The 21,245-nt window shown below is 40.1% G+C and overlaps 1 long non-coding RNA gene and 1 other non-coding gene across 2 annotated transcripts; one reads left to right on the top strand and one right to left on the bottom strand.

Annotated features, from left to right (window-relative positions):
- The first annotated feature begins 13,090 nt into the window (after positions 1 to 13,090).
- LOC145443892 (U6 spliceosomal RNA) lies at positions 13,091 to 13,197 on the top strand. The gene has a single exon (XR_013916574.1). It is a non-coding gene; the product is annotated as a U6 spliceosomal RNA (small nuclear RNA).
- A 4,366-nt stretch (positions 13,198 to 17,563) lies between these two features.
- Positions 17,564 to 21,228, bottom strand: LOC145442947 (uncharacterized). Its single transcript, XR_013916194.1, has 5 exons — positions 20,737 to 21,228; positions 18,348 to 18,492; positions 18,139 to 18,275; positions 17,992 to 18,069; positions 17,564 to 17,936 (listed from the first exon to the last, which is right to left on the bottom strand). It is a non-coding gene; the product is annotated as an uncharacterized LOC145442947 (long non-coding RNA).
- Positions 21,229 to 21,245: the final 17 nt, after the last annotated feature.

Genomic DNA, 21,245 nt, shown 5'->3' with positions numbered 1-21,245 from the left:
TATACAACCACCTGAGAATGAGACAAATAAACACGGAATTCTGCAATAACGATAAATGGTTCTCTAATCACACGTGTGCCGTTCATACCCGCGATCCACATAATACGGAACAGATCGGTTATTCGCGACTTATTTTAGCGTCCGCTCAGCTGTAATGATTTTATTTGAAGTGTATAAAATTCTGAAATCTTTAATCGGTAGCAGCGACATTTGTGCGGCTTGCATGCTAGTGTAGCAGCAACGTACGGTGCATCTGAGTTTAGCTTGCGAGCACAGCCAGTTAACCACATATATCAGGTTCATTGCAATAGCGATAGTGTGGATCTGCACGATTCAAAACAGAGTCAATCATAGCAGAGTGTTGCTATAGTCGTTCTACTTCTGTAAGATGGCGGTACCTTTGGTGACGAGAAACATGACACACCAGCGTTTTCTTCCAATCATTCTATTATAACGAAGACATAATATCTATTAACATCCGATGTCTACCAAGAACGTGACTACACGAATTGCTAAAAAATTCGCAAAGAGTAGTATATGGACAGCGAATGCTCGCGATGTAGGCCTAATAATGAGCAACAAGGTTCGAAAATCCGACATTTCAGTTGCTATTATAATGCATCGCACTATTCCTCTATCGGTTTATACCATAAGAGTCCAGGTAAAGTACAAATTACAATCCCTTTGTATATTTCAAATATAATAGATTACGATTAATTTAAAAGGCTGTAATCACCGTAATCAATTACGATTATAAATTACGATCACCCCATATTTGACTCCACACATTGACACATGGGCACAACACAATCGGTAAATCTGATTCTGTATGTGATGCTTAGTCGACCAGCAATAGCCTACACACACTCGTTACTATATTCTGTCTACCTTGTCGTACAATCTTGATGAATCACTCTTCAGCGCGGACTTTGCTGTTTAAATAGCGCGTCTACTTCAGTTCCAGTCATGAAATTGCATGTGATCTTTATCCTTGTGATTTTAGCACCTGCTCATTTATATGCCTCGTGTTTCACCGCTCTCAAGTGCTTCATGATGAGCTGACGAAACGTTCGGGAAATGATATTTGAGTGCTGCTATTGTTTATGATATATTGAATATAACTAGGGCTTGGCACAATGATTCGAGTACTCGAATCTGAATCGTGTATTAATCTTAATGATTCGAGTCGAGTAGTAAAATAAGATGTTTTGAGTACTCAGAATATCCGCTCCTCGCATCTGAATGTTAATTTACTAACAAGAATTGTAGTTTTTATACTATTTTCCACTAAGGAAACCTTGAAACCTTGATTGGCCGTGTCGCAGCATACGAAACATAGTACAGAGCTACGAACGTTACGGGACGAAGTGATGATCATCCCACAACATTGTCAAGAAGTGCAATGAAATTGGTATGGTCGTAAAAATACCAAAGTATCTTTAGTGTAACGGGTAACAGGCATTATGTTCTTTGTGGTGTCATAAAAATACATATTTGAACTTTGATATAGACATTATGTTGTGTCGTCATAATGAGTGATACTGGAATACTCAGCTCGACTCGAAACGTAATACATGATTCAGAATCGAATCACTCAGTTACTCGATTTTGTCCAGCCCAAAATATAACACATCCAGGTTAAATTCTATAAATAAAATGAAAGAAAGTTCTTAGTGACAATTGGCCAATATGAACTCTGACTGAAGATTGAAATGAAGGCTACATGACAATAAGCTTCTATATACGATGAGCGGGCAGAATAGTGTGATGAATAGTGTGATGGTATCACCAGTCACCAGACCTTTTAGCGAGATTCCTCGACAAGACGTTGTAGGTAGATGATGGCACTACTTGACCTTCGTCTGCGAAAGGACGCAACTTCGTAGCACCCATCCGTCTAGCATCAACTAATGTTGTCAAAACAATAGGGCGAACGTGTGACGCTATCAGTGTTGTACTCCCTCTTTGCTGAACGTACCCACGGGTTGTAAGCTAGCGTATCCAATAGTTTTTTCTCTATTTTGTCGTATACCAGAGATGTCTCCTGAGCAATCAGTATCGCTATATTAAGCCGACCGCGGTTTTATCATGCTATGAACACATTGCCACGTCCGGACTACACTGCCAAGGCGACGTTCTGTGATTTATCCTGTCAAAATGCCCAAGCGAACGGCTTGTGTAGAGTTCGTAACACCAAGGGACATCATGGTAATCTGAACTAAGACGTTGACTAATGTCGTGTTCGCTGCTCAGTCTGACGAAGTCTCTACACATTATTTAAGCAAACAGGACCGATGTAGGTGTACCCGCAGGCCGCAGTAATAGTAGAGTAACTGAAGCTGAGCTTTCCCATAGCTAACATCTTGCAGTGTCCCTATTTATTTTACCCACTAGCCGTTCCTCTGATTGCTGCAAGTAGTAGTAGAGTATTACTGATCCAACAATAACTTTTTTATTTCTGAGCGAATAATGTGTGAGTCGCCCTAAAACAGCGCTTTCTGACGAACTTTTCAGAACAGTCTGCATAAACAATTCTCAACATTGAGACACCTCGTGGGAGAGAGATAATGCTCAATTGCTCATTGCTCTTTCGAGTACTAGTGGCATACACTGTAGTCTCGCCGTGTATATGACCTCTCATAAATTGGACAGCAGCGATGCGAATGTGCTGTCGTGGCATTGCGAGTATATCAGTAGTAATTGCATAATTATTTACGCTACATAGAAGGCTTATTTCCTGTTGTGGTAATTTGAAAGAGGACCCAATAGAGAACTCCAGCCGGCGCTATGCAAAAGTATGACGTTACATATCACCACTGCCCTTCTCGCGAATCTTTCGTCATCTGCAATCGATCATCCGCATCACCGAGTCAGCCTCCCGCTTGAGACAATTTTACGTGAATACTGGCGCGTTGTGTTTTGAGTAAAGGCGGCAACGTCGGCGACCTTATCCCGTTATCGATGTATCTGTCATTGTCAACAGCAATGTTACAGATATCGGCTACGTTTTACGTTTTACGTTTTACTACATCAGTTTTGGAGCGACGAGACTGTATTCCGATAGCTACAAACCGCATGTACACACCTCGTGTCGGTTGAAAATGTATGTGCGATTATTGCTTAGTTATCTCACACTTTCGTAGATACGGTTCAGTCAAACTCTGCCGAAACTTGAAATCTATTAGTCGTACTCTCAACTCAAGCTTCAAGCTTCCAAGATCAATACTATCCAATAGCGAAGTGAAAAATCGCGATACAGGACAGGGCAATGACGCTCATTACATAGTGAGATTAATCTCAGATTGTCATCCATCTCGTCACTTCATTGATATACCGGAACCGCAACCATACAGGTGGCATTTGCATTCTGTTGACATTTGAGCAGAGGTGGTCAGTAACGAAGTACTTCTACTTTTTCGAAGTACTCAAGTAGTTTTCCTCTACTTCTGGTACTTACTCAAGTAGATCTGAATTTCACTACTTCTACTTCTACTTCATAATATTTTGTGATCCACTTACTGACTTTTCGCTATTTTCAGTTTGTCAAGTAGAAGTAGTTTAATCCTCCAATCAGCAAGATAGCCTGAGAAATTTCGGGGCTGTTTTCACGGAGTATCGACATTTAATTTTCATAAAAGTCGAGTCATAAGCCTAGAATGTTGATCGCGCCTCGCGCGCAGTGAATGCGGAGTATCCAGTATGATTTCACGAAAGTATCGGTGAATATAATTCAGGTAGCGGGTTGGCGTGGTTCCATTCACACGGCATTGTCACCCTTCGCCATATCAAATATTTCATCACGGTATATATGGCTTATCATAATGTTTGAAACTGATGTTTCGCAATCTAGCATTTACTTATCATATCGTAATCTATAGCTGTCCATGGCGTGTCCTAATCTGGAAAAGTGGACTCTGACTTTTCTTCAGTTTTAGAGCTCTTTTAGCATACCAACCTTCGAAACTTTCTGGACTAAAGACATTATATACATGCTCCGTTTTTTGATTTCTTTCAATTCCCAGTACCATATATTTGATTTCTAATCAACATCAGTTCTTTTGTCTGGATAACGTACATGTTGAAGTATAATATCAAGTGTAGTAATGCCTTCGATTTCCAGAAATAAAGCTACACAATATAGCATTTTTACGGTCCACAATATTTTTTATTAACGTTTACTAATCGCACAATGTGTTTACACCGTATCCAAAACACCATCTCCGTATTGCTCTTCGGCTAAACTACAGGCCTTATAATATGGGGGAGTGCGCAATACCATGATGTTTTCTAAAACGTGCTATTTGAGTAAACAGAGGATCAGTATCGCATTTCCATATCAATACTATCATTTTCATCCCATGATGTGGACGAATGCTTATCCTTATGCTATCGAAAATTGGATACCTGCTGGTATGCATCAATATGAATCATGCTCGTCACCTTTCGCATAGCTCAATTTGCACCTTTTTACAATCCATGTGAACGAATTAGGATCGTATTCACAACTACTTACTTACTTGAGTACTTTTAAAGTCAGTCAATTCTACTTCTACTTCAAGTAGTTCTAGGTTGCTCATGGAAGAAGTACTTCTACTCGTACTTGAGTAGATTTTTTCGTCGCTACTTCTACTTCTACTTGAGTAGCTTTCTTGACTACTTTGACCACCTCTGCATTTGAGTCGTTATGTAAGCAGTCAAACGGATTTTTTTTCGTAACGTCACAACATGGAATAACAGAGCTATTACCTTACAATAGTAACTTTACTGGTAACTTTATTACTAAAGATACTAATATATGCGTGGCAATGGGCAAGGGTAGGCTACACCTGAGACTCATCAAGTCCACCGTGGCACGGCAACTCACTTATTTAGAGAATTACTGTTCCTTAACATCTACCATGCAAGATGCTTTATGCAGATATGTAAGATTGGAGATCTGATGAAGTAGATAGAGACATGTAAGAACGGTAATGTAATAATGAAACGTGAACCGAAAATTTTGCAACTACAAAACGTGAACACTATTATAATAATACTATACAACAACATTGTAATCAGTTATATTTTCTCAAAGCATTCACATTTGAAGATGGAATAAAATATACGAAAACAGTTATCCTAAACCGTAAGTACTGAGTACGAACGACAAGCAAGCTCGCGAGTTAATTTCGCATCTAAATTGGGCTATCCTTCCCTTGAACACAAGGGATCGTGGCGACGTAGGTGCGGGACCGAATGGAATGAAATGTTAAAAGAGCAACATTTTCAGACAAAATTGTGGAGGATGATTTTGTACCACCGGATCGTCGACGTAGCTCTTTGGATTCAGCTGCGATATAGCCATAACTTAGAAGAGAAACGTCCAAAGTAGCATTTTGATTCCGTTCACGATCAATCAATGCATTTAACCATAGATTCGAACTATATTTGTTAGATGATATACACAATCCAAATTGGTTATAGAATTTGCAGTTTCGTAACACGCATAGCATACGTATAATTTTAAATTACAGATATATAATAATGCTCATTCTCGTCATTCGCCAGCAATTGCTGTCTGTAATTTGTTGTGATGTAGGATGACACACCGTTCGAGAATCGTGACTTACTCAGCTATATTGTACAATAGACGTCTATTCGTTTCATTTTCAGTAGAAACTGCGATGCACTTGGCGCTTACTGCAAAGTTGAGAATAATTCAATAATTTCTGCTTCGTTCTAGCACTGCGATTCTCATTAGCTACTCTGCCACGAGCGGCCGCATACCGAAATGGCAGTAGCAGAGGCCGCAGGATCTGATGGCAGTAGCGTGACCAAAGTCACCAATTTTAATGGTTGGGTAGACTTCCGATATGCGAATCGCCCCGAATGTTTTTGTTGTCACTTCGCAACCAACCGCACGCATAAACTGCAACCACAATCTAAAATTTATTTAAACGTAATCTAAATTAATCCTATTCAAAATGTATATTAGGCTGACTGTTTTGAGTTTCTGACCATGTACCGCAATTCACATAGCATACAATATCGGAAAACGATCCCCACAAGAGCTATATGACCGATCATTCCATAAATGACATAAGTCACGAATCTACGCTTTGGAGCCGATTATGCATTTCGACATTCTTGCGTGTCGCCGATGTCGGAATCCATTCATGAAATGTTATTATAAATCCGAAGCTTGCACAAATTTTTAATTATCTGAGAGAAATCTCTGTGCGTATGGCTGCGTGCACACTGCACCATTGCGTAAGTTTATGCAGGGAAATCTTTCAACTCGTCCGAGTAGACCAGTGGTTCTAAACTCGGGGTGTACGCTACTTGATGGGCGTGAAAGCATCTGAAAAGGGCACGAAGCTCCTCCCGATTTCCCTCCAATTCATGATTATTTTTCTGTGCATATCACGCATATCATATTCGAGAATTATCTCACCAACAGTCATAACCATCCACGCCACCAAACTATCCGTTGGGATTGCTAGCATTGTGATATGACGATAAGGGGCGAGAGAAATTTTCTACTATCTTAAAGAGGTGGGGGCGTTCAAACATTTAGAGAACCACTGCTTAGACAGCATACGCTCATAGTTTCCGACAAAATGTATTTGAACATTTTCTTCCAACTCCCTCCCCTGATGTTTTCAATATAGATATATATGTACAAATTATAATTAGGATTTTTGAGGATAAAGAAGGTTGGAGTGCAAAATAATTTGCCTTTTTGGATTGGTCATCAATCAAGGTTCCTTCCATGAGACAAGGATACTCAACAACGTTTCGCAAATGTCTGGTTACAAGAGTTTAACATATGCTTAGGTCTGTTATACGGTAATGGTCACCAAATAATTCACAGTCGAAAAAATTTAATACGGTATAAATATATACAAAACCCGGTTGAGTGGTATTAGCAAAGCAATGACTGAAATGTATTTTCTGTTGGTATTTTCTATTTCTTGACAGTTCTTTATCTTGATTTTAACGTGGTCAGTGAGAGTTGAAGGTTGTCGAAATCGAAACCTGTAGCCTGTCGCTTGGCCGTTATGGATAAAGATTGCTCATGTGTAATAATCGATCGGCTGTGGCAGAAAGGGGGCCTCCCCCAGAGGCGTTACGTTGACAACCATATAGGCCAGTGGTTCCCAACGTGGGCGATATCGCCCCCCCAGGGGGCGATTTGGCGGTCTAGGGGGGCGAAAATAACGAAGGGGGCGATAGGGGGGTGGAAACGGACGAAGGGGGCGATAAGGGGGTGATCGCACGTTAAAACAGCTATATGGAGTCAGGACCGTAACTGCCGCACCCTAAACCCCCCAATTGGGCGCCCAAAGTTATTTCGTGAATTAACATAAATTATATAGTATTTTTTTAGAAATTCATGCAACTTTTTCAAAAAACTTTTCGCGCTGCGCGCGATTTTGTTGTCATGTATCATGGTTTTGGGGAACCCTTCCCCCAACAAAAATACACATGATTTTATAAAATGGAGACTTCGGCGTCGGCCATTACTGCGCGACGACACACCAAGACAAATGAAGTTATAGGCCATGTAACATACGACTCCGAGAACGATCAGCAGCGAGAAGACCTAGGCCGAAAAGGAATGCCCTTGTGCTGAGCGAAAACTTCGATATATATAAAATATACATATATTTTAATTGTCCATAGACGCCTCAATGGCTGGCGTCGAATGTTCCTCTCCTGACGATCTGAACCCTGCAGGACAAATGCCATCCCGCAGATAAAAATTTTTGCCAGTTAAGAAATACCAATTTGAAATCATGTGCTTCTTTTAGTTTGGTACGTTCTGGCGATTTCCATAAAATTTGACATAGCAGATATAGGAGGTTACGAAAAAGCATCATGCAACGAAGTCAATATAACAACGGGTCCACCCGAAAATGTTTAATTATTATTTAAGAGTCCTACCTTTTCCAACACACCACACTCAGCTCAACTGGTAAATCTGATTACGTGAGCAGAGAGAGGATAAAAAATTGATACCGATATATATGCAATTCCTGACCATATTGACCGATTAAAACATAAATTAAATAGATTTGTCGTTCTTCGCGCGCTTAGCCGAATTACGGTGACTCACGAAACAGTACATGAAATAGGGTATAGCTGATATGTAGCCGAAAGGGTCGAGCCGAAAAGTTGACCTTTTTTTATTAGTCAACTTGCCGGTGATCATAGCTTTTATACCCATTTGTCGGTTCCCGATATTTGGGGGGGGGGGCGATTATCGGTGTGGAGCTTCAAAAGGGGGCGATGAGTCGAAAAAGGTTGGGAACCACTGATATAGGCGGCTCGAGTCCAAACGTCACATTTTCCAGGAGGGATTTTCTTGACTGACATAGCGTCATTAGGGTCCTGTTTAGGCTACTGTACTTGCCCGTCAGGTATAATGAGATATTCTATCGTTATCAATTGATAATAATAGAGTTCATCCTGATGGTTTCGCGAGCTTAGATCACAAAACATACTTGTGAATGGCATAATATTGTGATTTTGCTTGCGCAGACTATAGATCTGTATAGTTTATTAAACGACAGAGAAATACATTGTTTTGACTAAATACGGCAGCTTATAACCCGAATACCGATAATAACTACGGTACCAGTAGCATCACACGTTCGTCATCATTCACATAATTAGGTGGTAGGTAGTCAGATGAATGGAGGCCAAGAAAATGTGTCATTTCGTAGACGTAAACCCAGTAATGCACTCATCTACCTATATGCACAGTCTTATCGAAGAATCTCACCAGAAGCTCTGCGTACGCTTATTCATGAGTGACACCGTACTATACTCTTTTCTATTACCGTAGAAGCTACTGTAATGCAACATGTGCATTAGTTTACAGCTAGAGTTGATACTGGTAAATTTTATTAAAGTGAGATTTGTTTGAACTTGAGGGGTTGATGGGATTCAAATTGATTATGGTATATTCAATATACAAGTAATGATGGAGCATTCTAATTCAATTTTTGACCAACGCAGCATGACGTATTTGAAACACGATGCACCTGAACGAGTGTTGGAATTACATTGACAAAGATCACATGCAATTCCTCGACTTGAAACGAAGCAGATGCGTACAGGGTACACAAGATGTAGTCAAAGGAAGCTTTGGGACTAATCACATCGCAAAACCAATTATACTTAACCATAGTGTTGAATCGTTAAGTCAATGGTAGACACTAATATAATGGTGTGTTAAGTGGTTGACCTGTGCCTAAGCTATACGTCACGTCTGAGGCAAGGATATAATGCGTAAAAATTTCAATCATCGAATTCAAGTAGGCGGTATTTGGGTTTGGAGGCATTATAATCTCTATGGCGCAACTTCAAAACAACTCATGACATAAGCCTCAATATTATTTCCTACTCAAAACTAAATCTTCATTTACATTAGCTACTTGTTATTGACTTTGCGTTATACATCCGGATGTGGCGTTGGACATAAACTAATCAAGTCGCACTCCGTTCTCGGAAAGTGTCGGCTTTTGCTAAGATGTACTGCAGTGGTTCTCAACCGGGGGTCCGCGAAGCAATTTCAGGGGGTCCGCGAGACCTCTAAATTTACAAAATGATTGATAACCCAATTTTTACTTTGTTTTTAAATTAGAGAAAGCATAAGGCAGTTTTCCTTCACAACTGGTAAAACCTCATTACTCGCATCATCAGAATAATCTTCTGACATGAAATATCTTACTATGATCATTCATTTTTATTGCCAAATCGCCAATACTGATACAAACATATTGCTGTTTAGAGACGTTTTGTTCGGCTTTGTGGAAAAAAATAAAAATAGGGAGATAGTAATGTCAACCAGGTTGACTTAGTAAATGTTTGAGAATTATTTTTGATTTAAAGTTGTCGGTGTCATCAAATTAGTGAACAGTAGTATGAAATAAAAACTCCTGAAGTAGTTTTCCTATTTTTTTCCAAAAAAGAGATTGAAACCTCGCCACGAAATCCATTTATCCTGTGATATACATAACCACTTGCAGTGACTTAGAAAGCCCAGAAATGACAGTTGGTCGAGCTGAATTTTTTCGGCAAAAGAACTGATGAAAGCCTGGAAGATAAATAGACTTTGAGAGTGCAAGAGAAATTGACCATGAAAAAAATACATCGAACTGCATGAAATATATCCTGTCGTGGAGCACAAAGCCCTAAAATAGGCTATAAGCACCAACGTCGTGTGTTGTAATAATAATAATATTACTAACATAACCACTGTTCCAGAATAACTTCAAGATGAAATGCTAGATTAAAATGAGTAAGCTGGACGTGATATGTTCATTAAAAATATGTTTCTTCATCATGGTGCGATAAATGTTGCGAGCACACCAAAAGTGTCGTCTGAAGCGTTACTGGTTAATACATTAGCCTCCATCCATCTTCGTGGAAAGGGATTCTCGGCACTTGTTCATATCACCACTTACTTTAAGAAATATCGCTGCAAAATTAGCTAAAAAATATTAAAAGTCTACCCAATTTCTACATAAATAGTATGGTGTTATTTTAGAGAAAAGGTATTTAGTTGCTGTTTATCACAAGCCTACAGTTTATATTTGCACAAGACAGATGACGGTCGCACCATAATTGTGCCAAATTTGAACCAAAACTTCAGGGGGTCCGCGAAGGTCCGTCACGGTGAAAAGGGGTCCGCGAAGCCAAAAAGGTTGAGAACCACTGATGTATACTGGATGTCGCATTATATTTTAAAATTGCCTGGTGCGATGAGTCGGCCTGTAGTCGTATGTAAATATGGATCAAGTAAGAAAATATTGTTAACATTGCATTGTCTAAATATATTATAATGACCCGGGATATCGTACAATGCATTTTGAAATCATGCAGTGAAGTCTGGGAAAGTAATTCAACTGTAAGCTTGTCAGTGTGAGCACGCAGACTTTCGTGGTTCTGTACCACTATTTTCTCGCTGTGTGGCATGTATAGCTTTGACTATACAAGAGTGACATTGTAATTCGCAAGATACAGCTGAGAAGCCTATAGAGCAGGGGTCGCCAACTCAAAATGGGTCGCGGGCCACTTTTCAAAATTTATAGAGGCCGCGGGCCGCATGACTTCATTATCGAGATACAAATAGGCAACGCCGTTTATCAACCACGTTTTGATATCTCTACGTCAGTACAACGCTGTGCTATCTAACATGGGCGACGGGCATGGTTACCACAAAAGAAATAATATTTTATTGAAAAAATACAATTACAACAAATAATATCCTGATCATCAATTTCAATTAATTTTGAACTATGAGCTGCGCACGATGCCGGACAACACTCTGCAAAAACCAAAACAGGGGCGGCCGACCTTTTTGCTATTGACGGCCGCATTCCAGTGCTTAATCGTAATGAATTAATCGGAGGCCAAAAACCCACGGTGAACTGTCCATATCCATTGCCGGTACACTCCGGGCTAATCTATTCACTCACATCGGCTTACTATGTGCACCGAAATCGTTGAGTGGCCATGTTCCGAACAGCCACCGAGATACGTTCTGTAGACGTGCGAAGCGCGATAATTTTTTCACATTTTTGAGTGAATTCCGTCATTAATATTAGTATAGTTTCACATATTACTATCAAATATATATCTTTTTCCAGCCTCTGTGTTCAGATCCACTGGTAGATTGAACGCAGGGGGTTTCTTAGAAAATTTAGAGAAGTTATTATTGCTGTGCTGCATCTTTGGGTGGGCCAATTGTTATTAGTCCCCTTTGCTGCATGCTTTTATTTCTTGATCTCCCATCAGGATTGTCGGTATACGGGAAATATGTTAGATTCGCTCAAACGTAGGCCTACCAGTAACAAATTTCCTACGTGATGAGGAGAACACGATTACAAATTGGTATTTCGTTATGGAGCGCATAATTTTCCTCTGCTGTTTGCATCTGTACTGTTGAACTCAGATTACAAAGGACACTACTATATTAAAATCGAAATCAACTCGCATTGAACCGCGCGTGACGCGAAGAAAATGTCAAGAATGAATTGAAGCCTCTCATTAATTAGGGAGTCAATTCGTAAACTCAATTTGCGTATTGACGGGCGCCGACACATAGTGGAATTAGGTATTGACGGCCGCATAATTTTCCTTCTACTGCCACATATTGACCACCCCTGGATAAAATAATCTACAATGGGGTTACCTAAACACGGTACTTGCTGGAAAACTATTTCCTCGTAAACCATGGTCTTTTGGACAGCAGAAATCGTTTTTCAAGCGTCTGGTCTTGGCAGTGGTGTGATATTGCACGTCCCGGCAACATGCCCATTCAAATCAGCAAATTCTTCCTCCGAAGCCGTTACAGCTAGTGAGGAATAGCTGTAGTGGGCACAGGCGAATGACTTACTTTGAATAACAACAACAATATATTTAAACTGAAATCATTTTCAGCATTTCAAAATGCTTACTAAGCGTTTTTCCGAAATTTCTCGAAATCTGGGTCGCGGGCCGCAAAATATGACTTCACGGGCCGCATGCGGCCCGCGGGCCGCGTGTTGGTGACCCCTGCTATAGAGATATCAAAATATATTGTCGGAAACAATTTCACCATTACCAATTTGTGTCGTGTTCAGATAAATATACCAACATCGAGGGTTGATGGTTTATGGTTTTTCGTTTCAATCAGCGCAATGTCGATGTCTGACTTCCTTGTATTAAATTGTCCCATCAGTGTTTAGCTATAACAAACTATCGGAATACCACGGAAATCAGCAAAGTATTTGAGAATATTGAATCAAATACCGGATAGTACCAACGCATGCTCTCCGTCATTTCATTACTACAGTGTTTCTCAAACTTTGTCCGGTCGCGTTCCAATAATTTGTTTTTTACTTACTTCACCGCGTACTACATAGATCCCAAATGACTTATCTTAGTCGAATGTACCAGTAAACCAGGGCCGGCCAACCAGTGGCCCGCGGGCCATCTGTGACCCGCAAGAAGGTTTTGAGTGGCCCGTGAGGTAATTTCCGAAATTTCTAATGTCATAAAAATGGATTGCACAGATTGCGAACTTGCAAGGCAAACCAAAAATTTGATTAGTCTGGCCGTACTCGCTTCGGCGGTACACATACTAAAATTGGAACGATACTGAGAAGATTAGCATGGCCCCTGCGCAAGGATGACACGCAAAATCGTGAAGCGTCCAATAAAAAAATTAGTCTGGCCGCAACACTTGAGATGTGATGACTAAAATATCAGTTCCGACGCATTGACAGATCCATCAGCCATCCACGTATTGGTATATGTTCGTACACTACAATAAAGCAGAATAATTTGCGATAGATTTATCAAAGGTAAAAAATTTCAACAAGCTTGGCGCAACATGTTGTCATTCGCTTTCTTGTTTTTATTATTGTTGCCCTTTTGTGAAAATGGACGAATACCTAATGTATCAGATTGAGTCTAACTATATTCGCGATTACGAGACAAAGTGTCGTTCAACATATGCGACATTGCGTTTGCGCTCGCAGTAAGACCGTCGACTATGAAACCTAGGCAAGAAATGATTGACGCGTGTCGGTCGCAGCTTTCGATATCGATATGTCCATGCGCCGAATAGCCCAGTCCTCGCAAACTTAGCCCAGAGATATACAACAGACCAGCAATATAGTCAAGTGACAATATTATTGACCTATGAACTTCAAAAAATTTTCGCGCGTGGCCAGGCTAGTGGCCCGCACAATAGTTCGTCAATCGAATGTGGCCCTTTGGTTGAAAAGGTTGGCCAGCCCTGCAGTAAACTATATTAGTAATTGGCGTTGTTAATACACCATAACACCAGTGAATAGTACGAAGAGATGGTTTAATTTGCTAGATACAACTGTTTCCGGTAGAAAAGATCGTCTATGCGGGGTGTAACATTATTCATAGCACATTGGGGACTTATGTCCATTGTCCATTGTCTAGGTTGAATTGGACGATCTTGGCCATATATTGGCCATGGCCACTTGATGGCCGAAAGCCATTCCTCGCACTAACACGCCTAGGCAAGGTATCTCTATTCTTCTTTCTGTATTTTGTTTTTAATCAAGGTGCCGTTTCAACAGGCTGGGCTCCGTGGTCGCGTTAAAAACGGTTATCATAGAAACCACGCACATTAACGAACATTCTCCTCCGTATTCGATTGCGAGGAATCCATACTTCATGTATCCTGGATTGTACTCTCGTTTCGATATGGTTAAAATTTATTGACCTTGCTGTACTGATGCATAAGTATTCTCACCCGATAGCCGGAAAATAGTATCTTCCTTGCTACACTTAGGGTTGCATTTAAAGCAAAAATCAATTTGCAACAAACATGTTTAAAACACGGCCCTTGTTTGAAACATGTCTTTATTGGTGTATTTTTTTAACCATGAAGTCACGAATCTTTAATTTTGACGTCACAGTCGATTGACATAGACAATTGAAAATATTGGGTCAAGATCCCAGCAAACACAAGATATGTTATAGATATACATATTATATCTCTCACGTGTTCAAAATATATCCTAATAATATGTATTATATATATAAATCTGTCGACACATTAAGACATCTATATGATATCCCTATAAGATGTCTAAAAGATATCCTGAGAAGATATCTCTTGTATATATTCTAAAAATATATCAATTCCCCATCCTCATCAATTGTCTTTCACAAAACATGATTCTAGCTGGCCCTGAACTGTCGTAGGTTACATCCTGCACTTCACATGAAAGCAAACTAACCATTAATTTTACAAATCATGCAGTACTTTTCGTTCTCTATTAAACAATAAGCAAAAAATTAAACCAAGCAATCAATACATTGGACGCACGGAGCATCAATATACAATTGGATTATTAATTCATATTGAAATAAACCCGTATATTTGCAGCCGACTCTAGTCAGAAGATATTTACTTGCGAAGTACTTTTTTACTTAGTTCAAGTGTTGATTCTTAGACGAGTGATGTGTTGGAATGGACCCGAGTACTTCCAGGTGACATTCGTCAGCAATTAGTAGAGAGTAGAACTTGTTGATCCTATCACCAAATATGAAGTCATCAGCATGAAATTTTGAATAATCAAGGTGATCCACGCCAGTGACGTCATGTTTGGTGATACTATCAACAGGTTCTTTTCAATTCTCTACTACTTGCTGACGAATGTCGCCGGGAGGTATTCGGGTTTATTTGGGTAGCAATGCATTATTCGTTTGGGAGTCAGCGCTTGCACAGAGTAGAAAAACACTTAACAAGTGAGTAAAATCGATTGAATTAGTGCGGAGTTGGACAACTAGACAATTTTCAGCTTCTTCAATGGAATTACTGAAATTCAACAAGTTCAGTTGATATCAAATCTCCTGTCTCAGTTTCGAGAAAATCAGAAATTCGATTAGAATCAAATAAGATCATTCCACAAATTCGAGTAGAATTGAGCAAATAAATATTTTAGAAATTAGATAACCAGCATCTCACTCCAATTACTGAAATTACACAACTAGAATTATCTAGTTCCAAGTCTGCTGTGAATATCGCGAAATGTCCTCAAGTATCTGCGTCTTTAGACTACACGATTACGGGAGTGCTTCTTTCTTCTTCATGATCGTGATCACCCTATAACATGAATGAGTAGATTATTGCTACAATTGATTATTATCAGTGGAATATAACGAGTAAAGTGGATCCTCTCAAGCTGCATACATTAAAAGATTTCAAACCCTCTTTCAAAAGTAGGACGATCATCCTGCTGTTTGACCCTGAGCTAAAATCAGTGATTCCAAAAGTGGGCGGTATCGTGGGAGTGAATTTTAGAGATATGGGAGGTAACGAAAGGGTCGATTGGAGGAAAATGCGAGATCTTTTAGTAAATTTTATTGCTCGACTCATTCTAGCCCGTGTAAGGTGAAAATGATGTTTGGGAACCACTGATTTACACTGCAGCCATTGTAAAGTCAAGATATGAAACCAGAACCTGTAGAATGAGGCTTGTCCTTAGTCGAGGAGATTCTCACTCCATTGGCGTCATAAAGTGGTCATTCTAGTAAATGGTTTTGAAAGCCTAGTTTGAGAACGGGCTTAAGAATGTTCCTTATGAATATTTTCAGTTGCTTGTCAGAGGCTGGAGTGGTAATTTTTGCTTATTCCATGTACTTCACAGTAAATACAGTGAACTGAAGATGTGCAGTAGCAACAATTCACTGACACTCAAATAATACCATAAATTGCACAGAAATCACACCGGCACCAAACTCATGAACAAAATCACCTTGCAAGATCCGATAACAGTGACATATGGTGCAACTTGGTCTTTAATTCGTTTTTCTGGATTGACAAGGTCAGGATGAGCCAATCTACATGCTCCTGAAAAGAAAATATACTTCGAAGATGTGTTCAGTCATGGTATTACAAGACATTATCAGACAACGACGAAGTATCATTGAGTTGAGACATCTCGAAAATATTGTTAACGAGACTCTGAGGTATCAAATTTCAATATACCATCAATACTATATTCACATTATAATCAAAACAAATATTTTTGACTGGTACATGCTTCTAGTTCAGCAGGTCTTTATCACCAAATATGTCACCGCAAAAAAACGGTCGATTAATCGAGCCGAACAGATGATTTGGGATCAACGTACAATATTTAGATTACGCAGAAACTCCTGTTGACACAACCAACGTTGCTCGACTTTGATAACGTACACACCAAGGCAGAAGGAACCACCTCGTGATTGCAAATCAGTGGTACAAGTACGGTACTGACTTTTACGTTTGTGGTAGAATGATCAATAACTTCTGATGTGTTCTTGGTAAAAGCCATACTAATAACTAGGGCAAGTTTTTGTTGCAGTTAAATTCGTGGAAAGTTGCATTTATTTTTGAAAAAAGTTGCGGAGGTTGCATTTTGACCGGTTGCCTGACATATGAGCAATGAGCATGCGACACAATGGAAAACGACAGTTCAGCATGGAACACATCAGCATGCGTCACTTCAGCATGTGACTGTACAACCCAAAAACTTACCCTAACCCGAAACATAGACCTGAAATTAACCCTTACATATATCCTAACCTAAGTTCTAGCGCTAACCCAACCCTAACCTACCCCTAACCCGTAATTTAACCCACATGCTCATGTGTCGCATGCTGTAATGTCGTATGCTCATATGTCCACGGACCATTTGGACCACATTTTGCTCGTTGACTAAAAAAAAAGGTCAACTTCCCAGATTGACTAAAAAAAAGGTCAATTTTCCGGCTCAGCTCCCGAAATACCGGTAAAAGCCTTACTTCGGTGCTGATTTACGGTGTTTCAGTCGAATTTGGCCGTGTATTTCACCAGAATCGAAAATACTTTCATGAAAAATCGAGCAAGTTGCAAAATGTTGCACGAAAAAAATGGACAAAAGTTGCAAAACGTTGCACTATAAGATTCCTTCAAACAGCTTGAAACAGCATTCTACATATCTTACGAGTAATTCGGAGCATTCTACATATCTTATGAGTATTTAGGAAGCTGCCAGAAGCTGTAAAAATCAGTGTCAAAAACTTGCCCTACTAATAACGCTAGCACTTATGGCATGATTTGGACGAACAAGCGCTTCATTCAAATGAGGAACAAAAACATACCAGTTCAGACGTCTTGTAATTGCCCCTGTTCAAGTCGTCTTCTAGGCGTTACAGTTGAGACAAGGTTTGACACGGATCTTCAATAACATCTTTCAGCAATACCGGGCAACTGCCGTGATGTCGTTGTTCATATGACCTTCCATGAGATCCATCATCTAGTTCAGCTGCATGCATCTGGTTCAGCTCCAACTTCATATCTTCAGGTAACGAAACGTCGCAATTGTCTACGGACGAACTAGAAGATTCGATATCGCACAGCTTTGCAGGTGTGGATGTACAATACAGAGCAGCTAAAAATAGATTTGATTACAAGATAGCCAGTTTGACCATATGCGAGAAGCTTACCAATGCTCTGTAATAAGCCAGCACATTCTTGACGTTCAGAGTTTTCTAAGTCAACAATACTTTCAAATGAAGGAGCATCTTAAATACAGAATTACTTTAAATTACCGCACTCAAATTTGAGAAGAAATCATATTGCTAGGAACTTACTGCCTGGGGTAGTTCCTGCAGCTGGCTGCTACTTTCCATGTTATGATCATGATTTTCACTCTCAAAACTTGATGATGGCATTCTTGAATTTGGCATGTCTGGTGTCTGCATATGTCTCCTTGCAATACTGGCCCCATCTAGAAAGTATGAAAATTTTGCTTGTTTATATATTCTACGTGTATAACATACCAGACAGAGTAAAAGGTTACCATTCGTTGACACAGAAGTATCCAAAATTTTTTTGTTTGGCTGACGTTTCTGTTCTGGTCATTCTGCTCCATCTTTAAACATCCAAAGGCAAGTCACTACTCTCCGCAGCTCGCACCATATACTTCAAAACCATATTTCATTCATCTAAAACAGATGGATGATGAAGATTGTGCTGATAATTATGCAATGTACATTTGCAAATTCTAAGTTCCGTTACTGACTGAGCATATCATATGTATTTTGTACAGGGACCAATTGCTATCATATGTTATTGGGACTTCCTCTTCTTGTCTTAGTATAGGTATTTTTAGCAGGACACTGTAAAACACGCAAAACTCGCAAAAGCAAGGCTTATTCAGGTAATTGTAGGTATCTTTTACAATATTGTCGCTGTAGGCCTCAAGATATCATGGATTAGGTATTGAATTAAACTGCCGGTAACTATACAGCAGGGTTTTGCAGTTGGCAACGAGGGTTTGCGGTTGTTCAGAAGGGTTTTGTGGGAACCTAACAGGGTTGTATAGGAGTTTTGCGATTGTATAGGAGAGTATTGCGGTTGTTTAGGAGAGTTTTGCGGTTGACTACTGGAGTTTTGCGGTTGTATAGGAGAGTTTTGAGGTTGTCCAAGAGAGTTTTGCGGTTGTATAGGAGAGTTTTACGTTTGACTACCAGAGTTTTGCTGTTGTACGAAAGAGTTTCGCAGGTAACTAGCAGGGTTTTGAAGGTGACTAGCAGTAGTCAACGGCAAAACTCTGCTATACAACCGCAAAACTCTCCTGAACAACCGCAAAACTCTCCTATACAACCGCAAAACTCTCTTGGGGGACCGCAAAACTCTCCTATACAACCGCAAACCCGCAAAACTTGCAAAACTCACAAAAGCAAGGCATATTCAGGTAATTGTGAGTATCTTTTATAATATTGTCGCTGTAGGCCTCAAGATATCATGGATTAGTTATGGAATTAAACTGCCGGTAACTATACAGCAGGGTTTTGCGGGTGACTAGCAGGGTTTTGTGGTTACCTAACAAGGTTTTGCGGTTGTCTAAGAGAGTTCTGCAGGTGCAAAATGGGGTTTTGCGGTTGTTCAGAAGGGTTTTGTGGGAACCTAACAGGGTTGTATAGGAGTTCTGCGATTGTATAGGAGAGTATTGCGGTTGATTAGGAGAGTTTTGCGGTTGACTACTGGAGTTTTGCGGTTGTATAGGAGAGTTTTGAGGTTGTCCAAGAGAGTTTTGCGGTTGTATAGGAGAGTTTTGCGTTTGACTACCAGAGTTTTGCTGTTGTATGAAAGAGTTTCGCAGGTAACTAGCAGGGTTTTGAAGGTGACTAGCAGTAGTCAACGGCAAAACTCTGCTATACAACCGCAAAACTCTCCTGAACAACCGCAAAACTCTCCTATACAACCGCAAACTCGCAAAACTCGCAAAACCCGCAAAACTTGCAAAACTCACAAAAGCAAGGCATATTCAGGTAATTGTGAGTATCTTTTACAATATTGTCGCTGTAGGCCTCAAGATATCATGGATTAGTTATGGAATTAAACTGCCGGTAACTATACAGCAGGGTTTTGCGGGTGACTAGCAGGGTTTTGCAGTTGGCTGCGAGGGTTTTGCGGTTGTCCAGAAGGGTTTTGTGGTTACCTAACAAGGTTTTGCGGTTGTCTAAGAGAGTTCTGCAGGTGCAAAATGGGGTTTTGCGGTTGACTACTAAGGAGTTTAGCGGTTGCTTAGGGAGTTTTGCGGTTGTCCAAGAGAGTTTTGAAGTTGTATAGGAGAGTTTTGAGGTAGACTACTGCTATAGTCACCTTCAAAACCCTGCTAGTTATCTGCAGAACTCTTCTTTACGACCGCAAAACTCTGGTAGTCAACCGCAAAACTCTCCTATACAACTTCAAAACTCTCTTGGACAACCGCAAAACCCTATTTTTCACCCGCAAAACTCTCTTAGACAACCGCAAAACCCTATTTTTCACCCGCAGCACTCTCTTAGACAACCGCAAAACCCTATTTTCACCCGCAAAACTCTCTTAGACAACCGGAAAACCCTGCTAATCACCAGCAACACCCTGTTAGGTTCCACCAAAACCCTTCTGGACAACCGCAAAACACCCGTAACCAACTGCAAAACCCTGCTGTATAGTTACCGGCAGTTTAATTCCATAACTAATCGATGATATCTTGAGGCCTACAGCGACAATATTGTAAAAGATACCTACAATTACCTGAATATGCCTTGCTTTTGCGAGTTTTACAGTGTCCTATTTCTAACCACAAGCAATGCAATACCGGTACTTTCTGAATATATGCAAACAGTTTTACACAATTCACAATCAATTACCGGTAGCTACCGGTAACATATCAGTAAGGAGTGAACGAATGATCTCACCTCCACATTGGCTTTCCAGCCCCTATGTTATACAGCAACCGATTCTTCCTCCTCCACAAACAGTACAGCATATTCACCTTTTGTCAGACTGCATATTACTGCGGATTCAGAAAAGCTAAAGTGATAGGAATCTGCAAACACAAAGAAAACAATCAAACAGTACATTAAATGACAGGCAATATGGCAATATTAACAACAAACGGTAAATTCATTACGCACTCAAGTCTAAAGCCCTACGGAACGTGCAGGTTCAATGCCCTTTGTAAAAGCGATTTCCCTCGCGGTGGGAAGTGGCTTGTCTTCTCAATCAATCCTCCTGACGGAACCTTGAATCACGTGATCCCTGACCCGAACTTTTTCGTTCGTTTTCAACCAATCGTGACTCTATGTGTACTTGGCATTATTACGGCACAAAGACAAAATTCTTCATACATGTTGACGTTCGCTGCTGCGTCGAAAAGCTTCGAGCCGAAATAATTTTAACGATATGAATAAAATAACAATATTTT

This window comes from Botryllus schlosseri, chromosome 7, assembly GCF_051294905.1.
Source record: "Botryllus schlosseri isolate E-star chromosome 7, Bs_hap1, whole genome shotgun sequence".
Lineage (NCBI taxonomy): Eukaryota > Metazoa > Chordata > Ascidiacea > Stolidobranchia > Styelidae > Botryllus > Botryllus schlosseri.
This window is presented reverse-complemented; position numbering and strand designations above follow the sequence as displayed.